Source organism: Mauremys reevesii, linkage group 5 (assembly GCF_016161935.1).
Source record: "Mauremys reevesii isolate NIE-2019 linkage group 5, ASM1616193v1, whole genome shotgun sequence".
Lineage (NCBI taxonomy): Eukaryota > Metazoa > Chordata > Testudines > Geoemydidae > Mauremys > Mauremys reevesii.
This window is the reverse complement of record NC_052627.1, coordinates 23776811-23798752: the sequence shown is the minus strand read 5'-3', so window position 1 is coordinate 23798752 and position 21942 is coordinate 23776811. Positions and strand designations below refer to the sequence as shown.

At 39.9% G+C, this 21942-nt stretch overlaps 1 long non-coding RNA gene across 1 annotated transcript in view; it reads right to left on the bottom strand.

The window, feature by feature from the left end:
- Nucleotides 1-1147: 1147 nt before the first annotated feature.
- Nucleotides 1148-21942, bottom strand: part of LOC120405780 — a 60868-nt gene continuing 40073 nt past the window's right edge. The window contains exons 4-6 of the long non-coding RNA XR_005598862.1: nucleotides 13585-13719; nucleotides 12211-12309; nucleotides 1148-1603 (exon numbers count right to left, since the gene is read on the bottom strand). This is a non-coding gene — a long non-coding RNA (uncharacterized LOC120405780). The remainder of the gene's footprint in view (nucleotides 1604-12210; nucleotides 12310-13584; nucleotides 13720-21942) is intronic.

Below are 21942 nucleotides of genomic sequence, written 5' to 3'. Positions count from 1 at the left end.
ACTCATCTTCACATAACAATGGCTTACATTCTGTTTCCCAAGCATAGAGCTCTGAGAAACAATACACACAGGTTGGATTCATCGCACAGTATACATAGTGTACAGTCAGCAGAGGGCAGTGGAAAGTGATTTTTTTTAAAGTGTCATTTTCACTTGTTTCTAAACTATAGGAGTCTACTATCCTTCAGTTGAATCTTTTAGTTGCATCTGAAAATCTTTCGGGACAGATACTGATCTCTCTGATTTACAGCATACAGTAGAATTAGTCTGAATTAACCCAGGCCCTTTATGTACATCTGTTAGCTTTTTCCTGTTTATTCAAGTTGATATACACATCAAAGAGAGTAAACTGGAAAACAAGTTTAGGGTATGATTTGTAAAACTGTGCTGTCTTTTGCACCTGCAAAGTTGCTGTTCATTTTTGCATCTGCATACCAGATAGAATCTAAAGCTTTAGATAGTCTTCTTCAAATTCCCCACTCTTCTACTGCTGTAACAACTGCCACAATTGTAGTGAAGGTAGGAGTGCCAGAGTAGACAGGCTGCTGGTAGATGCCAGCATTTTGGCCACCATGTTGTCTGGACCTGCTCTGAACTACTGTCTTTTTTTATACCTTGTTGCATTAGTCCCATTAAAGTGGGCTAACTTATCACATATGGAGAACTACAATGGTCTATGCTTAGAAACAGACACTTTAGATATTTTGCCAGAGTATTTCCTGCTCTAGAGTGCAAAATTCTAGAAAAGAAGGTCACCATTGCACATAGGATATTAGCCTATAAAACTATTTATATGGAAATGACAGAGAGAAATAATACACAATTGACAACTATTGTGGCACAGATCTTTCGTCTGACCCATGAACCCTGACTTCTGATATATCATGATGTTGTACTAAATCAGACATTATCATGTACAGCTATTTGACCTTGCTTCCTTTTTTTTACTGTTTGGCCATTAAATAAGAATAATCACATTTTATAGTGGTAAATTTTCAAAGAGGGAAAACAACTCCAATTGCTTTGAACAGTCACAGATAAAGATCGATAGCATTAAGGAAACATTTGATTTAATAATAGTCAAAACAAGATGAAAAACACTAGACTCTGCCACAGAAAGCCAAAATACAATTTATATTCTACAGTATCAAAAGGAAATAGAATTGAAATCTTAATTATCTGCAGGACAACATTCATAGTTTTCAAACCAATTTACTACACGATTATTTCAGTTAACATTTTATTTTTATCATCCTCTGTGTATATGATGTTGATTTTCATAAGGGTGAAACCAGAGTACTGCAATTACATGGTTCAATGTACAGTTTTCCACTCCATTTCATCATCCATATTTTGTATCTCTTAAATACTTGATTCCTGCTCTTTAGTGGCATTGTCTTTAATTAGACTTAGTCACTGACAATCATCCATGTTTTAAAAGTCAGAAAATTAGTATCTGTATTGTATAAAAACGAAAGGCAACCTCCCTCCCCTGTTTTGTTCTGTAGAAAGTCCCAGAAGATGCATCATTAGGATTTTCAAGCTTTCCTCAGGCTTCTGAAGTCCATCATTAGAGTCGTTAAGTATACGATTTCTACAAGCCCTCAAGGAGGTAAGAAAATTTGACCACACAAAATTTCTTATTAAACTTTTCTTAAAGCTAAAAACAATCAGATTAAAATAATCATTCAATTTCCTTAACCTCTGTTACTAGCAGCACTTAAGACTGTTAAAATAAGTAATTTTAAAATCTAATTTAACTTTTCCACATTAAGAGCACAATCCTACAAACTAATACTGTGGAGGACAGGCAACTTCACTTTTGTTTAGAGTCAGTTTCACTTTCTAGGCTCAAATGCACTGGAATAATGCTGCAGTGTTAGGGTTTCAAATCCTGCAGAGGAAAGTTTATATCCAAACATTTATTTTAAATTCTATTACTTTAAATAAGGTTCAGAGAAATATTATTGTTTAATATTGTTTATTTTTTGTAAACCTTTGATTTTAGAAAACCTAAAATTTCAGATTGATATATTGAACCTAACATATGCTCACTGATGTCAGTGGAAAGACTTTCATTGACTTCAGTGGGCTTTTAATCAGGCTCGTTGTGCATGTCCCTTTGATAACAAATAACTGGCTGCATGAAGCAAAGTCAAACACTCAACTCACTGGCATTTCTCTGTCTGTAAACATGATGACTTTGGAATGCCAATCTAACAAATCCAAAATTTCAGGGAATGTTCTAGTTATTAATGGGAAAACCCTAATGATTTTGACGTAATCAAAAACGCCAGAACGCCTGAAAACCAGGGCCTCCACACTGCCACCTGCTACCGTTACCTACACACATCAGAAGCAACAGCTTAGTTTACTGGTGGGGACATTATAATCTGAACTTTAACAGAAAAAAAGAAGCATTAGGGTATGTCTACACTACAGCTAGAAGCCAGCTTCCCAACATGACTGAACAGACTTGTGGTAGTGGGGAAGCTTGGGCTCTCAAAGTTGAGAGGGAGGGTGGCAGCCTGAAAGCCCAAGCTCCAGCCTGAGTGGCAATGTTCATACCGCTATTTTTAGTGCTCTAGCTTGAGCAAGACCCTCTACCTGGGCTGAGAGGCTCACTTTCAGCTGCAGCATAGACATACCCTTACAAGCAGTGTTTGTAAAGGGGGAAGCGGGAAGTAAGGATAGTATGCAGGGAGCCCATGGTGGGTGCAATGCACTTGGCCTACACATGCTATTAATTGTGTGACTTTCTAGACCAGGGGTAGGCAACCTATGGCATGCGTGCCGAAGGCAGCACGCGAGCTGATTTTCAGTGGCACTCACACTGCCCAGGTCCTGGCCACCGGTCCGGGGGGCTCTGCATTTTAATTTAATTTTAAATGAAGCTTCTTAAACATTTTAAAAGCCTTATTTACTTTATATACAACAATAGTTTAATTATATATTATAGACTTATAGAAAGACCTAAAAATGTTAAAATGTATTACCGGCCTGCGAAACCTTAAAATTAGAATGAATAAATGAAGACTCGGTACACCACTTCTGAAAGGTTGCCGACCCCTGTTCTAGACTATCATCTCTCCAACAGAACAGGTAACAAAACATACATAAAATTTCTCGTCAAGCTTTTGCCCATCAAAGCAATCAGGCATTTGATGGAGGTGAGAGGAAACCTTCAGTGAATCTTCTGCATCAGGTCACATGCTACTATTAGCTCCACTGTTTGCCGGCTCTTTATACTAGAAAACGAAGCTGCATATTTTCATCCTACACCCAAGATTCACTCTACCCTTCACCCAAGAACACAGAAAGAATCTTTGCAATCCAAACAGAACAAAACCCCACACTTTTGAGGTTCAATTTTTTTTTCCTACTGCAGCCACTCCAGCCACTGCATTTAACAGCACTGCCTATTGAATGCAGATTGCGATAATACACAAGCCAATGGACATTCTCTCTCTTGCCCAACTTTCTGAGAAAAAAAATTATCTAGTCAACAGCAAACATATTTGATTTGTCCTATAGACGTTATTAACTTAATGTTTATACAACATGTTGAAAATGTGAAGTGCTATAAAGATGAAAAGTATTTTTTACTAATTAAAATTAATAGAAAATGTAGCCAGAACATTCATGATAATAAATAAGGCATTCATTGGAGGAAAAAATAATAGACAGCCCTTCACCTACATCAGTGGTTAGAATCTCTTGCAGATAGGCAATGATGCATGTGACACAGTGTCTATATCTCAATTACCAAATTCTCTGATAGGGTCCACAGAGGGGCCAAAAACTGAATGAGCATGGAAGAGACTACTGGATTTCATTGGGAGCAGGTGGGTGGTCAGCATTTTTGAAAAATCGGGCAACATATATGGCTACTTAAAATATGGATTTAGGAGCTTAAATTCAGCCACCTATTCCTTGGAAAATATTAGGCATGGTGCTATTTAATTTCAAGTAACTCATAAATCAGGGCAGCACAAAGAAGAGGGAACTAATTTCAGTGCTCAGAAACTGGCAAAGAAGACAGAACCGTATAAGACAACGTATCCCTAGAGCAACGCAGCATGACACGACTGTTTCACTTCTTAGAATTTTGCTTTTGTTGTGGTTGGTCACACAACAGTTCCATTAACGTGAGCCTTTAAGGAATATTCAAAAAGGGCTTCGGGGCTAGGGTGCCCAGCACTTCTCATTGGCTAATTTCCCTTAGTCCCCTTTTGAAAATTCCAGTCTTCAGGCACATACGATTTTCAAGTCAGCAGGTCATTTTCCCTTTAATTAGGACCCTTGGTTTATTTTTAGATCTTTTAGAAATTGCAGTTTTCTCCTTGGAACATCTGTCTCTGCTGTGAAAAAAAGGCAATATAGTTGCATCACTCGACAGTCTGCTGTTGAAGAAGAACACTAAAAGAAGTTTTGGAGAGTTCTGTAATCTGATTAATTGGCTTTAGTTTACATTACACACATTTTCCTTTGACAGCTTTCCATTATAGTGCATGGTGCTGCTTAGGTAACATGCACCTTCTATGTGTAAGAAGAGTTAAGAAGAAGATGCTCTTGGTGATGTGTCCAGAGTTCTAGAATTGAAGTTGTGGCTTTATTTTGTAAAACCAGGTTTTTCCTTATTAGGCAAAAAGGTGTAGATGGTATATTTGTTTGCGATACTTAGGGCAGTGCTCTGATTGATGCATCTGTCCAGCTGTTTATATCATGCCCATTATTATAGTATCCAAGTGTCCCTGATGTAATAAATAATGCTTTTACTCCTGCTGCTGCTTGAAGTCATCTAGGATTCACGAGGTACCTCCCTACTCTGAAAGGCTTGTCACACTGCCCCTGCTACTGTCCCAGCTCTTTATACTAGAAAATGGTCCCAGGGGTGGTGATGGTGACCTAGCTCTACCCCCACTTCCAGTGCTGTCGGTTTTGATTTTAGTTCTCTCTTCTTCTTTACCAAACTCTACCTACATCCCCTTCCAATTCCCAAATGTAAAGAGATTTTGTAAAGTGTCTGCACAAATGCCTTGCATGTAAATTCTCATGTGACTATTTACATGCACATTCCTGACACCAACTCTTTCTGCAGACATTCTGGAGTTCATCTGAATCAAGGACAGTGAATCAGAGGGATTGTAAAAAAAAAAAATTAAATAGTGCAGAATCCAGAGCACACTCCTGCATGACCCCACTTAGTATGTCCTCCCAGTTTGATAGTGAACCATTGATAATATTATTTGAAAACAGTCTTTCATCGAGCTGGGTGCCTACCTGATACTAATTTCATCTAGTTCACTTATGAGAAAGGCTGGTGACATAGTCCCACATAAAGTACTAAGAACTGTAAAAACCACAACGCGACTGCCCCCAAAATCTTGCACTCTGGTTATCTTAGGATTTTATACCGTAACCAATTTACCATTGTATTGGAAGTGCAGAACTTCCAAGGTATTTAGGCATCTAATTTCCACTGGGAGTTACTCACCTAAATACCTTGGATGATCTGGGTCTGAGTGCCTTACACATCAGTCAGAATGGCAGGGTCCTTAGTGGACTATATTGAGTCTCGGGCTCTCTTCCTTTCAATCAAAACAGAAGCATTTTAAAAGCCAGGGTTTTAATGAGATGTGAACTCAATTCATTTCACACCTACCACAAGGAGATGGAGATTAGTTTTTGTGCATGTTATATTGCCATTTTTATCTATCAACTTGTTTATACTTGGATTAAACTCTCAAATGCTCTAGTTTATTTCAAGAGGATTAAGGAATATCAAAATGCTATCTGCCTTATTTTCAGAGTGTTTTGCAGCTTTTGGCGGGTATGTGCAGAAAAATGACATTTGTGTCAGAATAGCATGAATAATGTTTATGAACAGAGATCCAGGAGGATATCAATAATTGACAAGTAAACACAGCCCAGTAAGTCTGATCTTCGTTGTGGCAAATCTCAGCGGTGATCATTGTTGTCTCCTGAGAAATACTGCAAAAAAGCTGAAGTCAACTCATTTTAGCCTCTTGAAATTAAGTGACCCCACAGTGTTAATTTAAGAAAATTAAAAATATGGAGATCAAGACTGTACAATTTCCTTTCTAGTTATTCACATTTTCTTCCTGTAATTGCTATTTGTCATTTGGAAGAAGCCCAGTGTCTAGAGTAAGAGTGGAAATTTAAAAGCACTTTGCTTTGTTTTTAAAAGCTGCAGAGTAAAGCATTTTGACCTTTGTGTGATTTGGGGATGGCTGTTATCAAGCAGAGCTGGGTGTGAAACTGTCCTTAAGGTTCACTGCTTTTCAAGATTGCAGAGCTTCCACAAACATTCAAGATTATGTGCAATATTTATCACACTTAGAAACAATATTGTCAAAGCTTGACACAAGTATTTGTCATTCCCTGGCTTCAGGAGAAATTTTAGTGCAATGAAATTCCAAAACATTTTCTTTAGATGGGCTGGATTTTACCACATAGTTGTAGTGAGATGGTATTTGTGTGCAACTGGCAGAAGCAACCATCCCAAGAGCTCCCATAAATCCATTTACTCTTATTTTCCAGGCTTGGGTAGGAACAAGGAAATGATTTATACACCCCGACAAAAGTGGCTGCCCCCGTCCCTAATCCCCACTCTCCATTGCCAAGTCAGTGGTATTTTGGCAGTTCTATTTTGAAGTCATTTTTCAGGAACCCTTTTAAGGTTCTTCTGCCACTGAACCATGTAGGAACCCAGCCTCCTTTCCCTATTAGCCAGGGATAATCTCTTAATGTACAGGGCCTCCGCATGGTTACCCACTGGCCCTGGGAGTTTTAAATAGTCACAGGAAGCAAACGCGATTTAGAGTACACAGAGCAGCTGTATGGAATGTCACTGTGAAGATTCTTGACCTTCAGGCTATTAATTGTCTGCTGTGGCCAAACCACGCAGCTCTGGCCAGCTTTGCACCTTGTACCACAACAAAGCCAGAACACAGCCTATAGACAGTAACACAGGTAGTCAATAGGCAGACTATTGGCCAAAGCTGGACCACTAGATGCTTTGGAAGGGACACCAAAATCTTTTTTATTATTATTTTCTCTGGAGTCTGGACCTTGACTATACCTTGATCAAGAAATTTGGACCTTGTGGGAAAAAAACGTGACTACCCCTGCAGTAATACAATAATCCAGTGCTTCTTAGGCTCAGGCTTGTATTTGTTGTGCACCCCAAGCTTCCAGTCTTTTCCCAGAGGACAGTGCATGCACAAGGATTCCAGAATTGAGGCCTTTCTTTGATGCTCTTTTTTAAAGTGCCTGCACACATACCTCCCTAGCATATTATCATAAGCACACAGTAGACTTTCATAGCCACAGCATAAAACTCTTAAATATTGAGACCATCGTAAAGCAAATTACTTAATGATTTAGAGACTATTTGGCATTGTCTCCTTCTAGCATTCTTGACTTGGCTTCTCTTTTGCCCTTGTGCGCACTCTGCTTTTAAATCCAAGCCAACAGCTGTGGCCACACATTTGGCACGGAGTGTGCTGTGGACCCAGATGCCAAGCTCTTGAACAGATTTTTTTTTCCCAGGAACTGATTCAGGGTCTATGACTGCTGCCCCCTGACTGGTGCCTTGGCAGGTTTTCTGGCTAATTTGATTTTTGGCAGTATGGCTATGTCGCTGACTCTGTGGATAATTTCAGAATTCCTCCTGAGGGTGACAAAGGTCAGCTTGATAGCATGTTTGAGTATCCTTTATCTCTGAGGAAGTGTGCCCTGTAACGTAGCAAAGATTGAGATTTTCTAAGATCTAAGGCTTCATTAAAGAAAAGAAGAAACTATTTTCATGGTAGATAGTCCTGCATGCTGCTAGCACAGATGTCTGCATGCATTCAGGGGGCCCCAGTGGTGCAGCTGATATCAGACTGAATATACTCCATGCCCAGTCCCAGACTGACTTATTGTCCCTCCTGCAAGATCCATGTCCTGTGGGACAGTGGTTCTCAACCTTTATGGGCTCAGGCCGCCTTTGTAAACACTGGTGTCCTGTTGCAACCCAGAGACCCCCAAGACATATCCAGACCCAATGACTTCCCCCACAGGGGCCCATAGAGTGGGGGAAGCTCAGAGATAAGATTCCAGATGCTCCAGCAAGATATGAACAGCTGGGGAATCTGCCCATCGGCAACTCAAAGGAAGGATGGTGAGGCAATACATTCCCCCACCTCCCCCCAAATATACAGATCTGCCATTTCTGGGGGCAGACAATAAGAGTTGGGGAGGGATGTGGGGTCCTGGAGGTGAAGTGAGGAAAGCGAAGGATCTAGGGGTGTAGTGAAGAAAGAGTTGGAGGGTTGTTGGTGTCGGGAGAAGGAATTGGGGAAAAGAGGGTTGTAGTGCTGCAGTGCAGGGCTGAGGGAAAGATATGGGGCAGATAGGTCTGAGGGATGGGCAGCAAAACATCACCTCTCCAAAAAACACACAGCCCCCACACATGGCCCATGGGGGGCAGAGGCTAAAGGAGTGGGGCAATTTGAAGTAATTGGAGGTAAAGTGGGCTGGGTGGGTATGGTGTTACCTGCTCATTGGGGCAGAGGTTCATTGGGAACCCAGTACTTACTGGAGAACATAACTGCTCCCTCCTGGCTTCTGTACTGCAGGGCTGGTTGAGCTTGGCTCCATGCTTCAGTTGTGGTGACGGGTCACATGGAGTGCAGCACCACTCACTCATATTTGACCCATGTGGCACCTAGTCATCATGATTTTGGAGTGCCTGGGCCAAACTTGAGGGGGCTGTGACCGCAGGTGCCAGGTCACAATGCTCAGAATGGGGAGCTGAGCCCAGCCATCCCCGTGACCCTTTGACCCATTCTGGTGACCCAATTTTGAGTCACAATCTGTGGGTTGAGAAACACTACCAGAGAATGCCCTGTTATGGAGTGTGCCAGCATCCACTGATTCCGAACACTGTTGTTTTGAAATTCATGATGGGATTGTTTAGTTTATGTTTTGTTTTGTCCCCATTCTGGAGACAACTGACATTTAGAAAGTAGTATAGAGAGAGTCAAGAGAAGGGGTGGTTGAGAGAAGGTCCCTCACTTAATACAGAGAGCTTGGGGTGGGAAAATCCCACTGTCTAATCTAACTTTGACAGAAAGTTTACAATAGGAACTTCAGACAGTTTCTTCCCAGAACTCCTTCCAGAGAAGGGAATGATTTGACCCCAATATTTTAAAATTCACTCATTTGATAGCCAATGGGCCAATATACAATAGTAATATGATCTGTAATCATAGTCCTGTGAAAAGTCTACTAGGCATATATTGTACCCATTATGCAGCTATATGACAGCAGTGTGAAGACCATCATAATAATGAAAATAGCTTTAACCCCTGCCCTTCTCCCCAAAAAACAAAACAACCACATCAGTCCACTTCAGCCTTACAAAGTCAGGACCAAATTATCTTTTTTTCAGATATGCATCCCCAGACCTCTATAATACATAGCAATTTGCTCTTCTGTGCTTTATTCTGGCTACAACAAAAGCCAGGGAGAGCTAATCACCCAAAATCTTCCCAGTGTTCCCACCACCAAGGAGTGGCCAAACATATTGCATCCAAAAGCCCAGAAAGCACCCATTTGCGCCATTGTTGACTTGTGGCATTAGCAAGTCAGTTTTAACTGGATAAAGCAACAGCTAGTTGTATCAATTAAAGAACTAATGTTTATTTAAGCAACAGCACTGAAGCATAAGCTAATCTAGGAGAAGGGAAAAAAACAAATAAGGAACTTTTTTCATGTAACAATGAAACTAGCATGCCACCCACACATAACAGCAAGTGGTGGAATGTTATATTACACGGGAAAATACTATCAATTGTGCTGGAAGCAGATCCACAACCTGAAACCACCAACAACCAGGCCTTTGAGACAGAGAAATGTCAAAGTGAGTAGAGCTCATGTTTGTCCCAGGGTATGAGACACACACAAGGTGGGTGAAGTCATATCTTTACTGGACAGCTTCTGAAAGGGACCTGAAGAGCAGCTCCGTGTAGCTTGAAAGCTTGTCTCTTTCACCAACATCCAATAAAAGATATTACCTCACCCACCTTGTCACTCCAAAAGAGAGTAGAGACAGTAGCAAGCAATCCAACCCAGTATTAGATGAGCCTGTAAAATTGTGATCCAAGTCAAAAGTTGCTAAAATACCTGCTTAACACACCTCTAGCAAAGGACTGTCTACTAGAAAAAGGAGCAGATCCTGAGACAGGTGTTCTATTACCCAATCAGACTTTCCCTTACAAGAAATTACATGAGATTATTCTCACTACCATATATATTGAAAATGTTACTTAAAAGTAAACAAAAATGGACTTTCACCAGATAATGATACTTCCTTAGCTCACAGTGGTAAGGAGAGATTATATACATTCATTTTTCTAAAAGTGTTTTGAGATCTTTGGATGGAAGCTGCTAAATAAGTGCCAAATATTACAAATATTAGTGTATTCTTGAACAGCTGTCAGTTGTTGACAAGATTTGTTTTTAAGAGAAGTGATGGTAGCCAATTTCAAAGAAATGGTCTGACATATTGGTGGACCAAGCATGAAACATTCTCTCTAAGGAGTCAAATCTGGCTGTGGATGTGCTGAACAGGTGGTTGGATGCAGCTGAAAGCCTACTGTAGTTACACAAGTAGAAGATGGAAATTAGACTAACTTTTGCAAGTAAAAGTTTCTGAGCAAAGATTCTGTACCTTCCCCAAGCCTGTGAAGCTGATTTATGTTTACATTATCTAGGCACAGACTGGAGGAATACTCCAAAAGGAGCCATTTTATCTTGCACACAAGCAAAACTCATTTTAACACTCACATATGTTTCCCATTTATTCAGGCAGCGTTCAAAGATGTGGACTGTAATGTAATACAATTATTCTTTAAGCAAAAGATTTCTCAGGGAAGAGTCTGAAAGCGATTCCACACTTTGCTAGAACTTGACTTGAATGCAATTCATACAACACATTTCAATTGAATCCATTTACACTCTGCTACAAAGTTTCACCTAATAGCCACCTAAGTTATTAAAATCAGAGGGATGCATTTTTCAGAGCATTCTGCCAAAATTGTGCTTTCAGAAGTGCCTGAGCTTTATAGCAGAGAGTTTTTACATCCTTGTTGGAACTCCACAATGGTTTTAAAGTACCTTGGTCATAAAAGACAACTCTGAACTATCTCCTTCATATTGTATGTTGATTTAGAAAAATGCTTGACAGTGACTCTCTCTCCTGGAATTCTAGTTGCTGCAGCTGATTTAGAATATGCAGTAATTAAATTTGATCTAAGACTATCTTGTGTAGGATGTAATGAGCACCTCCTTAGTGATGTTGAGTGCTTTCAGCTTCTACTACCTTCAGCTGGGATTGAGGGCACTCATCACTTAAAATTTTTAGTGAGCAACAATATAAAAATCCACTGTCTCGTGTACTGCATTAGCTACTATAGTGTCCACTGCATTGTCATCTGAAAAGTAAATAGGCAAGATCCTGAAGTCTTATGCAAGCAAAACTCCTATTGATGTCACTGGACATTTTAGTTAAAGGATTGCTTTGAAACTTAATAATTTGCACCTTGTTACTTACATATAGTGGGTAAAATCCTAGCTACATTGAAATCAGTGGCAAAACTATCATAGAATTCAATGGAGCCAGGATGTCACTTTCTTTCATCTGCTATATCCCAAGGCATTTTATGAAGTACAGACCCAATCTTGTAGTCGTTGTTCAAGTGAAACACCCACAATTCATCTTAGTAGGAAAGATCAGGCACTCTATCCAGTCACTCAAGTGTACTGTAACTTGAATCAGCTTTGTCATGATCAGATAGAGTCACTGCCAGGAAGGGGAAGACAGACAGGAAGGATTCTTGACCATGGTTGGGCTCGGCAAGGATTCAGATTCTGACTGAGAACAGATTGTCCAACAGAGCCTCACAGAGAGGAGCAGCTGAAGCTACTCCGGTAATGGCTCCTACTTATTTGTGGGGAGAGAAGTCTAGAGTAAGGAAGGGTTAGGTGAAAAGGAAAGAAGAGTGAAAGAAAGGGGTAATTAAAGAAGGTGAGTGTGCATTAAAGATAAGAAGGAATGCATGTAAAAAAAAGAGAAGGAGTGTGTGAATTGAGAGCAATAAAACAAACAACTTGCTTAGCTTAGCTGTAATAGTAATGTACCTATTTGGAGCATGGAGATGCAGTTTCCCATTTTCCAGCTGCTAGTCCACAGTATTCCCCATTGTAGATGGGTGATTGATTAATCCTCTTGACAAGTCTCTGAATTTTCCCCTTAAGGGAACAGAGTCCACATAAGATTCTAAATGAAATGAAAATTCCAGAAAACTTCTATCTAGTTTTTTTACTTGGTCACTGACTCTTCCCAATATGCCCTCCCTCCACCCAAACCGGTCTACCTTTTCTCCTCTCTGTGGTGTAATCACACATCTCCTGTCTCCTAACCTTTTACCCTCATTTCCAAGGGTTTTTGTCCTTTCTCTGTGGCATTGCTGGGCAGCCCTCCTCCTTTTCCAGCCCCAAAGACTCGGTTTTGTTATAAGCAGCTGTCTGCCCTCATACCCCACTTCACTTTTCCCAGGGATACTTCCTTAAATCCCCAAATCTCTTAGAACTTCTTAACTGGTTCCCCAGTACACAAATCCCTCCCAGGGTTCTTCTGTGTGTTTAAGTCTTCTCTGTAACAGCTCTTCCTCCCCAATAGCTGCCCACCCCACCCAGCCTCCTCTGCAGTCTCACTACTGAGAGCTCAGTCATTTCTCATTTCCCCCCAATTGCAGGTTGGGAATTAATCTGAACCAGGCACTTCAACAAGAGCCTCCTCACATCTCATGCACTGCAAATCTCCCCATAAAGAGGACACAGGTTTAACTTATATACAATCATCCAGTCACATGACTGATATTGGATCTCCATTCTATAGCAGGGCTTAGTCCCAGCTTGGTCATGTGAACCTTCTGGTGAGCTACAAATCCCAGCCTGCCTGTTCTTCAATGACCAAACCTTGGTAGAGGGCTGGCTGGACTAGAGAGGTGGATGAACAAATTGATTTTTTTGATTCACTGGCAGTTATGAAAAAAAATCAGGGAAAAATGGTGATACTGAAAATAAATTTTTTCAAAGTTTTCAGCAAAATATCTAAAACATTGCATTTTTGGTCAAATGAACAACCCAAAACAGAATATTTTGTTACCATTTTAATGTTAATATTTTCAAAAAAAAATCAAGCTTTTATGAAATTTCAAAAACTTGCTTTGAAAAATGTCAAAATGAAATGTTTTTTATTTTTTTAGATTTTGGGGAGTTTTCCCCACTGAAACAAACCATTTGATAGAAATGTTTTGTGAACTCATGCTGATTTTAATCACCAAATCTTTATTTTTCACTGAAAAAACATTTTGATCAAAAATTTTCACCTAGCTCTAGACTGAATACAAGCCACAGCTACTCTTAAAGAGGACAGACTGCCCTGTAACTTAAGCTGCCCACAATAATAGCAAAAATAAATAAGAAAATAGATAGGGAGAGAAAGGATACATGCTCCGAAAGAAGGGGGAAAGAATCCTCCTGGCATGTAGAGAAAATGTAGTGTGCACTCTTTAGATCCTCTCTTGAGTTAGGACTGTCTTCGGAGACGTTCAGATGTTACCATGATGGGTACCTGAGAAATACCTAGCAAAAGAGAGAGAAAGAAAGTGTGAAATCAGAAAAAAAGAGAGAGTGAGGGTGAAAGTGAAATTAGGGAGAACAAGTGGAAGGGGAGAGAGATTGTGAAATCACAGAAGAGCAGACTGTGAAAGGAAAGAGTGAGTATTCATTCCAGTCTCCATGCCCCCCTCACTCAGTTATGACCAAGAGAAAAAATAGAGGGGGGGGGAGAAGAGTCCATGTGAGAGAGCATGAAAGGAGTGAGAGGGTGATTATTGGCAGTAGGAAGACAAAGACAGAAAGCTTGGGTGGGGTTTCAGATCATGGTACTGTGCAACATTCTCTTCAGGGACTAGAACTCCATATATGGGACAGGCAGCCCCTCAGCCTTACTGGTGGCCTCACCTGCTTGTTATTCACCTCTGTTTTGGCCACCACCACCACATTCAGATGTACACTACTTACATGAATCCGTATTCACGTCCAGTAATGTTAAAGAAAAGTTTACAAGCTGGTAAAAAGGATGAGGAGAGGGAAACTATAGAGAATGCCAGAAGCTGGAGATAAAATCAACTGTACACGAGGTATGAGATTGAGTTGGTGGAAGAGGATTGGGTGGAGATAGGGGGAATATTACATCTCCTGGTACCCAGAGTTCTTGACTGCAGTCTCCCTGATCAGCAATTTATTTAAGCATGATCCAATAGTACTGACTGTACATACTCTGTATTAGGCATATTTGTACAAAACTTCACTCTGAGTTATGCGATAATGGTAATTCCATCATTACTTCAAAACAGAGGATTGTTCAGCTGCAGATAGACTTTTCCCTGATATGTTGCCTCTTACAAGGTTAACCGACAGAAGACACACAGTATGCCCTGCTTCATAGACCTAAATTGTGATTTCTCCTTGAGGACTGAAAAAAAATATCTCCATACAGTTGGTTAATCCTGATTTTCAATCATTTGTCCTAGTATTTTGGTGTGTTGACATGTTTGTTTTTGTTTTTAAATGATACCTCTCTTCAGATTTTTCCCTTTTGTGACTTTCAAAGTTTAAAATTTGCCTTTGCATGTTAAATCCTACATTAGAGAAATATATTTCTTAACTAGCTTTTCTCCCCACTCAAAACATACAACATTCTGATCCCATTCAGTCCAATCCCAAAGTTCTTACTCAGCCACAAATCCTTTGGCCCCAGGGGAAAAGATTTTAGGGCTTGGCCCATGGAGTTTGATCATGCTACCCTTCAAGTCAATGTAAAAACTCCAGATCACTGGAATGGTGCAGGATCAAACCTATGATGAAAACATGCTGTGAAACACTGTCTAGAGGGAACTCTAGAAGACAGGGACATAAATAGATCATCATGAATAAAATCATCATGTAAAGAGAAACAAAACGGAGAACTGCAACAGTATATACTATACACAAGGCATCACTGAAACTTGGATAAGAGTATGAAGGAAATAGACTTTGTTACAAAGGACAAAGCATTTGTGACATCCTTCATAACCCAGAATAAAATTTTCCACCTGAGAGCCCTGAAAAGAACTATGCAGAATACCTTATGGGAATTCTGATGCTGAGTGTATTAGAAAAATCAAGGCAGAATTCCATGCAAGAATAAACCACCACATGGCAGTCATCGCAGAAGCCCCGTCAGCTCCCAGCTAGGGAACATGCCTTATATCCACAGGTTATAGAATAAACACAGATGTGGCAAAATGAGTCACCAGAGGAAAACAAAAATTTAAATTGGAAGCTTTGTGCATGTGCATGACAAGAAATACATTGAGCAAAACTAATTTTATGTGTGCGGCAGAATGGCTGTCTTGAATGTTGAAAATGAAGAAGAGAATACAGCGAGGAGGAAAGTGCCGCATAACTTCAGACTCTGAAAAATGCCAAACATAAAGAGGAATGTATAACCCAAAACTGTGTTTATAAAAGAAAAAATAATTAAAAACATTAAGGAAAACAATAGAAACAATACAGCACTACCAAAAACAGTGTGAGAGAAAAACAGTGTACATATCAAATCATAATCTAGAATTTATTGTGCTTGCTTATACTGATACTAGTAAAAGGAAAACAGCAATAAAACAGACTATGATTGATGAAAATGTGTCTTCTCACACCAATAAATTTTACTGTGGATGCCCAATATCACCTCAGAACATCCTGATATATACTCAAAGGAAACTAATATCTAAACTGCACCAAACTGACTGGAACATGGAGTGTGAAAGCAATGAGCAAATCCTAATCATATCCCTTCTGAACTGAGAGTTAAGAAAAGTAAATTTCATAAAGACTTAAGCTGAAGTATGTCTTAAATGAATGCTGTCTGGAATATGGCATTCTTTGCACAGAAGATCTTAGCCCTGTGCTTCCTACCAAGAGAAATTATGATATGTTTGATAATCTGAGATCACTTCCACTGTAAAATAAACTGGATTTATAACATCTTTGGAAATTAAGGAAATAATTAACAGCATACAGAAGTACTTGTTTTATACCCTTATGATTTCATACCACTTCATCTCTTCATAAAAGCCTTTCTAGCAAACAGATTCTGAATAGTATCTGGGCTTTGTCCTCTATTCTGAGCAAACTTACTTTAGAAATCTGATCCATAGTGAAGTCTGTTGTCTAGTGACTAGTCATCCCTAGGTTCTTTTCCTGGCTTGTTCCTGACTTGCTGTGTGATCTTGGCATGTCATTCAACCTTTTTGTGCCAGAGCTCCGCCATACGTAAAATGTGGGAAATGATATCTATCTACCTCACAGAGCTGATGTGAGGCTGAATTAATGTTTGTAAAGTGCTTTCAGATACTCCAACAGAAGATGATGTATAAGGAAAATGATAAAGGCCAAATTTTCCAAAAACACTTGTGTGTGTGTGTGAAAGTGGGTGTGTAGGTTGGATGTGTCACATGTTCAAATGCCTTTAAGTGTTTTAACCACAACTTGTATGCAGAAAAAAAAACCCTCTTATTTGTGAAGTCACTGCAACTGCACTAGGCATTTTTCCAACCACAAGTGACCACTTGTTTTTGAAAAATTGGCCCCAAAATTCCAAGTAGAGTTGTATGGGAAAGTAATCTCACATAGAAATAGCCAGGAAGGGCTGTGGTATTGTCACTCTTGCTAGAGTTGCTAGGCAATATAGTTTTTATAGTCCAGATGGGGCCCTATCCTGCATGGGAGTATCCCTCATCACTAGAGGGAATGGGTGGCAGCATCTCCTCCCCAACTGCCTCCCCAGAACCCCTTTGCTACTGTAACTGCTCAGCAGCTTTCCTACTGACCTCCTCATGTATCACAGGGGAGAAAGGAGAGAATTTCTGGTTTCTTCGTTGCCTGTTTCCTGGCTGGGCTATGGAAACACCAACAAAAAGCAGGATAGGAGCGCAGCTGCCTCTGCCTGAGCATAGGGAGTGGCTAGTAAAAGATGGCTCCCTTTCTCAAAATGGGGACCCAGAGCAGCCAAGGAGAACAGAAGGAGCTGAGAACCAAAAGCCACCGTTCAATGATTCCCTGCCTCAGCCAAGATCAGAGCTGTACTTGGGCTGTTGTAACTTGTGCTAGTTGCCTGTGGTCACCAGGAACCCATAAGCTCACCACAGTCTAGCCACTCCCTCTCCCAGCTTGACGAACAAGACATAAGAACAAGTTGTACACCCACTGGCTACTTCCACACATTGGGAACATCCCCACTGAGGATTTCTGGGTACCTTTGCTCCTATTGCAGTGTTAAGGGAGTAGAACAGGCCAAAGAATCTACCTCTATCTGTTTCGGTCCCTTGACCTTTCTAGATGTTTGGCACTGAGGCTGAAAACTGTGGACACCGCTGGGACCCATCCATCCACACCAATAAACAGGCTAAATGGAAAGAAAAGTATTATTTATAGAGATGTTCTGGTGCTCCTGATTATCACTTATACCAAAAACTATCACAGTATGTTATTGTTGCAAGATGTGTAATAGCTGGCAATCTGCATTTGTTGGATATTAAATATTACTGAAAAATGCTAAAGAACAAAAATTGTAGTCTCTGTAGACTCAAACCTGTAAAATGCTGTGCACTGATTCCCACTTTTTACTGGGAGCTAAATGAATTCAGCATTACACAGGAGCATGTATCTCAGATTAGTTTGGTTTTTTTTAAGCCTGGTGTTTAATTCTGAAAGTTCTGGATCTATAATAAGCCCAGCTGGTTAGTTATGTGCTAACTATGTTTGAAAACACATTAGAGGTTAAAATCTAATTTTCTAATTTTAATAGTATGTGCAAATGATTTTGCTGCAGCCAAAAAGATATAGTGGGCCATAACATCCAGTAACCTTCTCACTCTGTTTTCTCAGTGCACGTGTATATTAGATTAGATAGTGGGACACACTTATCCAATCGCAGCAATGAGCTTTCTGAAATGTAGGCTCATATAAAAATACCGTAGATAAAAATACATAGCATTAATTTCAGGAAGAATTACATATTTCACTTTGTTTCATATTTATCAGTTATATTGCCAAATGAGCTTTATACTGTACCAGAACACAGATTAAGAAGAATTAATCATTCTCAATCAGATTCTGACACTTTACTCTTATTCAGTAATAACTTAACTCCATGAGTAGTCCTAGCAACTAGGTGTGGAGTAAGATGTTACTGAACTGGAGTAAGAGCATCACAAATAAGATGTAACCCTTTGAGAGTAATTTTTCTTTATCTTTGTTGTGGTGCAATTATTCTGTGGTCTACCTGCCTGCATTGTATTCTTCTAGCTATGTAAGGTAATTATATTTTCCGTTTAATGAATGTACGTTTGTTTTTATCATTATGCATACAATTTAAGCAACAGAAAATGCGGAGAAGACTGGAATATTTATGCAGTTACCACTGCTGTTATTCTTGATCTTTTTAAAGATATGGATGAAACAGACATTTCCACTCTGGAATAATATTACAGATTTTCTAAAAGGCCTATTATGAAAAGTTGGGAGAGAGCTGCTCTCCATTTGTGTGCTTGAAGAACACAGGTTCTTGGGTTATGAACTCAAAAAGATGGATTTGACAGATCTTGCTTTCTGCTGTAGAACAACCTCGGTTTATAAAGTCTCTCTCTCTCACACACACTTCATTAAATCACTCGTCTGTAGTTTGGAGAGAGGCCATTTTGACCTTGAAATTAAATTATGGTGTAATACAAAGGTAATCATGCTGTTCATTTTGATGGGGAAGAGGAGCACATGGCAAACTGGGACTGGATTTACAAATGAGTGACAAGAAAACTCAACCTTCATAGTATCACGTTTTAACAAGGGAAGCAAACATTTTGCTAGGATTCATGTGATCACAGTTTTTCAAATGGTAGTACTGTCAGTGTTTCAGGATATGTGGATTTTTGTTTCTTTAGTTCCATAAAGAAACATCACAGCACACCTCATGATGGCTCTGCAACTGTGAATATATGTAATATACCCTAGGACGCCCTCATCGTCTGATAATAGCCTTTACTCATGGGAGTAGTTTCACTGAAGTGCTACTCAGTTTGATGAAGGACTTCACAATCAAGATTCACAAGCGTAGGCAAAAGCAATGAGTTTGGGAGTAGTAATGGTGTATGGAGGGAAAGGCTTGTGAGAGGAGAAATAGGGCAAGAGAGAAGGCGAGGTGGGTCTGTAAGTGAGCGAGCAGGGGGGGTCTTAGTGGAGCCACACTTTAACAGAAAAGCGGTATCCCTTAATGCAATCACAGATCTAGTATCGTTGCAGTATGTTGCCTTTTCATAATCAGAACACTCACACCACAGTTGCAGCTCCAGAAACAGCACTAGCATTTTCAACAGGGTTACTCAGAGTGAGATACAATGCAGCATGAGTAAAGGAGATAGAATCTGGCCCTGAGGAAGAAACAAGGTATAAGAGAGCAAAAGTGTGAAAGGGGGTCTGAAAAGAAAGCAAAGCGAAAAGGTTGGGCTAGAGTTTGATTTAGTTTAGTTAAATTTTAAAATATGGGGGTGGGCAGTGTAATGTTTAAAATTTTCTAGTGAACTTTAGAGCCCAGAAGCTAAAGTCAAAGCTCACATACATGCCAGTTTCAGAAGACAAGATGAGAATAGATAAATGAGAGTTTATTCCTTTCTGACTGGGTGGGTGAATGCAGCTCCAAAGCTGTACTGAAGACAACATTGCAAGTGCAAATTTAACAGTTAAAAAAATAAGGAGCTGACAGCATACAAAAACTTCTACTTGAAAACATAGGACTGGTCTACACTGGGAATTTACATAGTTAAAATCAACGTGCCTGAGAAATATAGATGTTGACCTAACTCCTGCTGTAGACAGAATAATTCTTCCATTGACCTAACCATCACCTCTCAGGGAGATGGATTACCTATGCCAGTGGGAGAACCCCTCCCATTGGCATAGGTAGTGTCGACACAGAAGCACTACAGCACTGCCACTGTAGTGGTATAAATAGACATAACCTTAGTGAGTTTCTCAGTATGACATTAAAGAAGTCAAAAAGAGGAATTATTGAGGGTGGCTCTAGGAGATATAACTAGAATTAATGGGATGCAATTCAGGTAAAAAAAAAATAGGCTGTATATCAGAAAATACCCAAACAGTGTCACCCCATTTGACTGTGGAATGGGCTATGGATAGGAGCAGTGAGAGCCTCATCATCTGATTTTTTTTAAAAGAGGAAGTAGGCAAAGGGAAAGAGAACATAGTGTAGGGAACAAGAAGTGTAATGGACAAGATGACCTGATGGGCTAAATTATGCTCTCATTAACACAGACAGTAAACATTAAAAGCTAACGCATGATGACCTGTGTGAGTAAGGGTAACAGCCACTCACATGAAAAGTCCTTTGACTTCAGCAGGATTACCTCTGTGAGCACTTTTTTGGCAGGGGAAGTGGGAAGAAACTTCTTTGCCCAGAAAGGGAGAAAATTTATTTTGGCCATAGGGTCCAATCATTAAATTGCCCTACCTGACTGGGGAAAGTTGTCTTTAGAAAAGGAAAATTGAGCCAACTGCCCCTCATGCTTAGGAGGCTCTCCTCATAGCTACTTTGTTATCCTTCTTCAAAACTACAAAAAACTTGACAATGGACTAGTTGCTGATGTGTTGAGATCACAGCCTGTCATGTTGACCAATATTGTCTTATTGTTTCCTTGTACTCCCCCCATGTATCTGTATCCATCTATTGTCTCTTGGCTTATACTTAGATTGTAAACTCTTTGAAGCTGGGACAATCTTTTTGTTCTGTGTTTGTACAGCACCTAGCACAGTGGGACCCTGGTCCATGACTCTGGCTCCCAGGCACTCTACTAACACAAATAATAAATGGTAAGTAGTAACAGGGGCCATGGAGAGGAAAGTTTCATTCTAATACAGCCATGTTATGCAAGCAGAAATTAATTAATTCAGAGACGTGCCCCTTCCATTTTCACTTTGTTAGTAATAAGGATGGGAAAACCTTACACTATTCCACATTATCAGTCTTCAAGACAAACAAAATAGCTGAAGTGTCCCTCCATTTTAAAATATTTTCTAATTCTGGTCATAGATACGGGAATGCTCAGCTCCCTTCAAATGCAAGTAGCTACATGAAATCTAGAAATATTCCCTTTTTACAGAATAATCAATGTTAGGGCTGGAAAACACATACTGGGCCCAATTCAACTTGATTAAAACAGTGTAAATCCTAATCTGTTGAGCTAATAGCCATACTCTTGCTTTATAAAGGAACAGAATAGAGTTTAGGCACTAGAACTGAAGGTAAAAAACACAAGGACAACTCTTCAGCTTTTGCAAATTGCTATCAATGGAGCTGTGAGGATTCACACCAGCTGAGGATCTGCCCTGAGTGTGGGAGTAGCGTATTACAGTTGGTAACTTGCGATAGATGAACTGTTGAAAGTAGATGACTGCAGAGAAGAGAAACAACCTCTTACTAGTGTTCTGTACCAATCTAACCTCAGAGTTGAAAACCTCACTGTACTTTAAAATGAGGACTAATGCAAAAGCTGCCCAGAAGGTTTTAAATAGCTTGAAAATCTGGCTGTGATGAATGTCAGTGGGAGGACAAAAAATATGCCAGAAGGGGTATAGTAAAACCAGAACCAAAGTAGCTTTCAAGATCAATCAGAAGCTGAAACTGTTTCAGAGCCTGTGCCAAAAATAATGCCCGTTCAAGTACATGTTACTCAACAGCCATTTTAATGA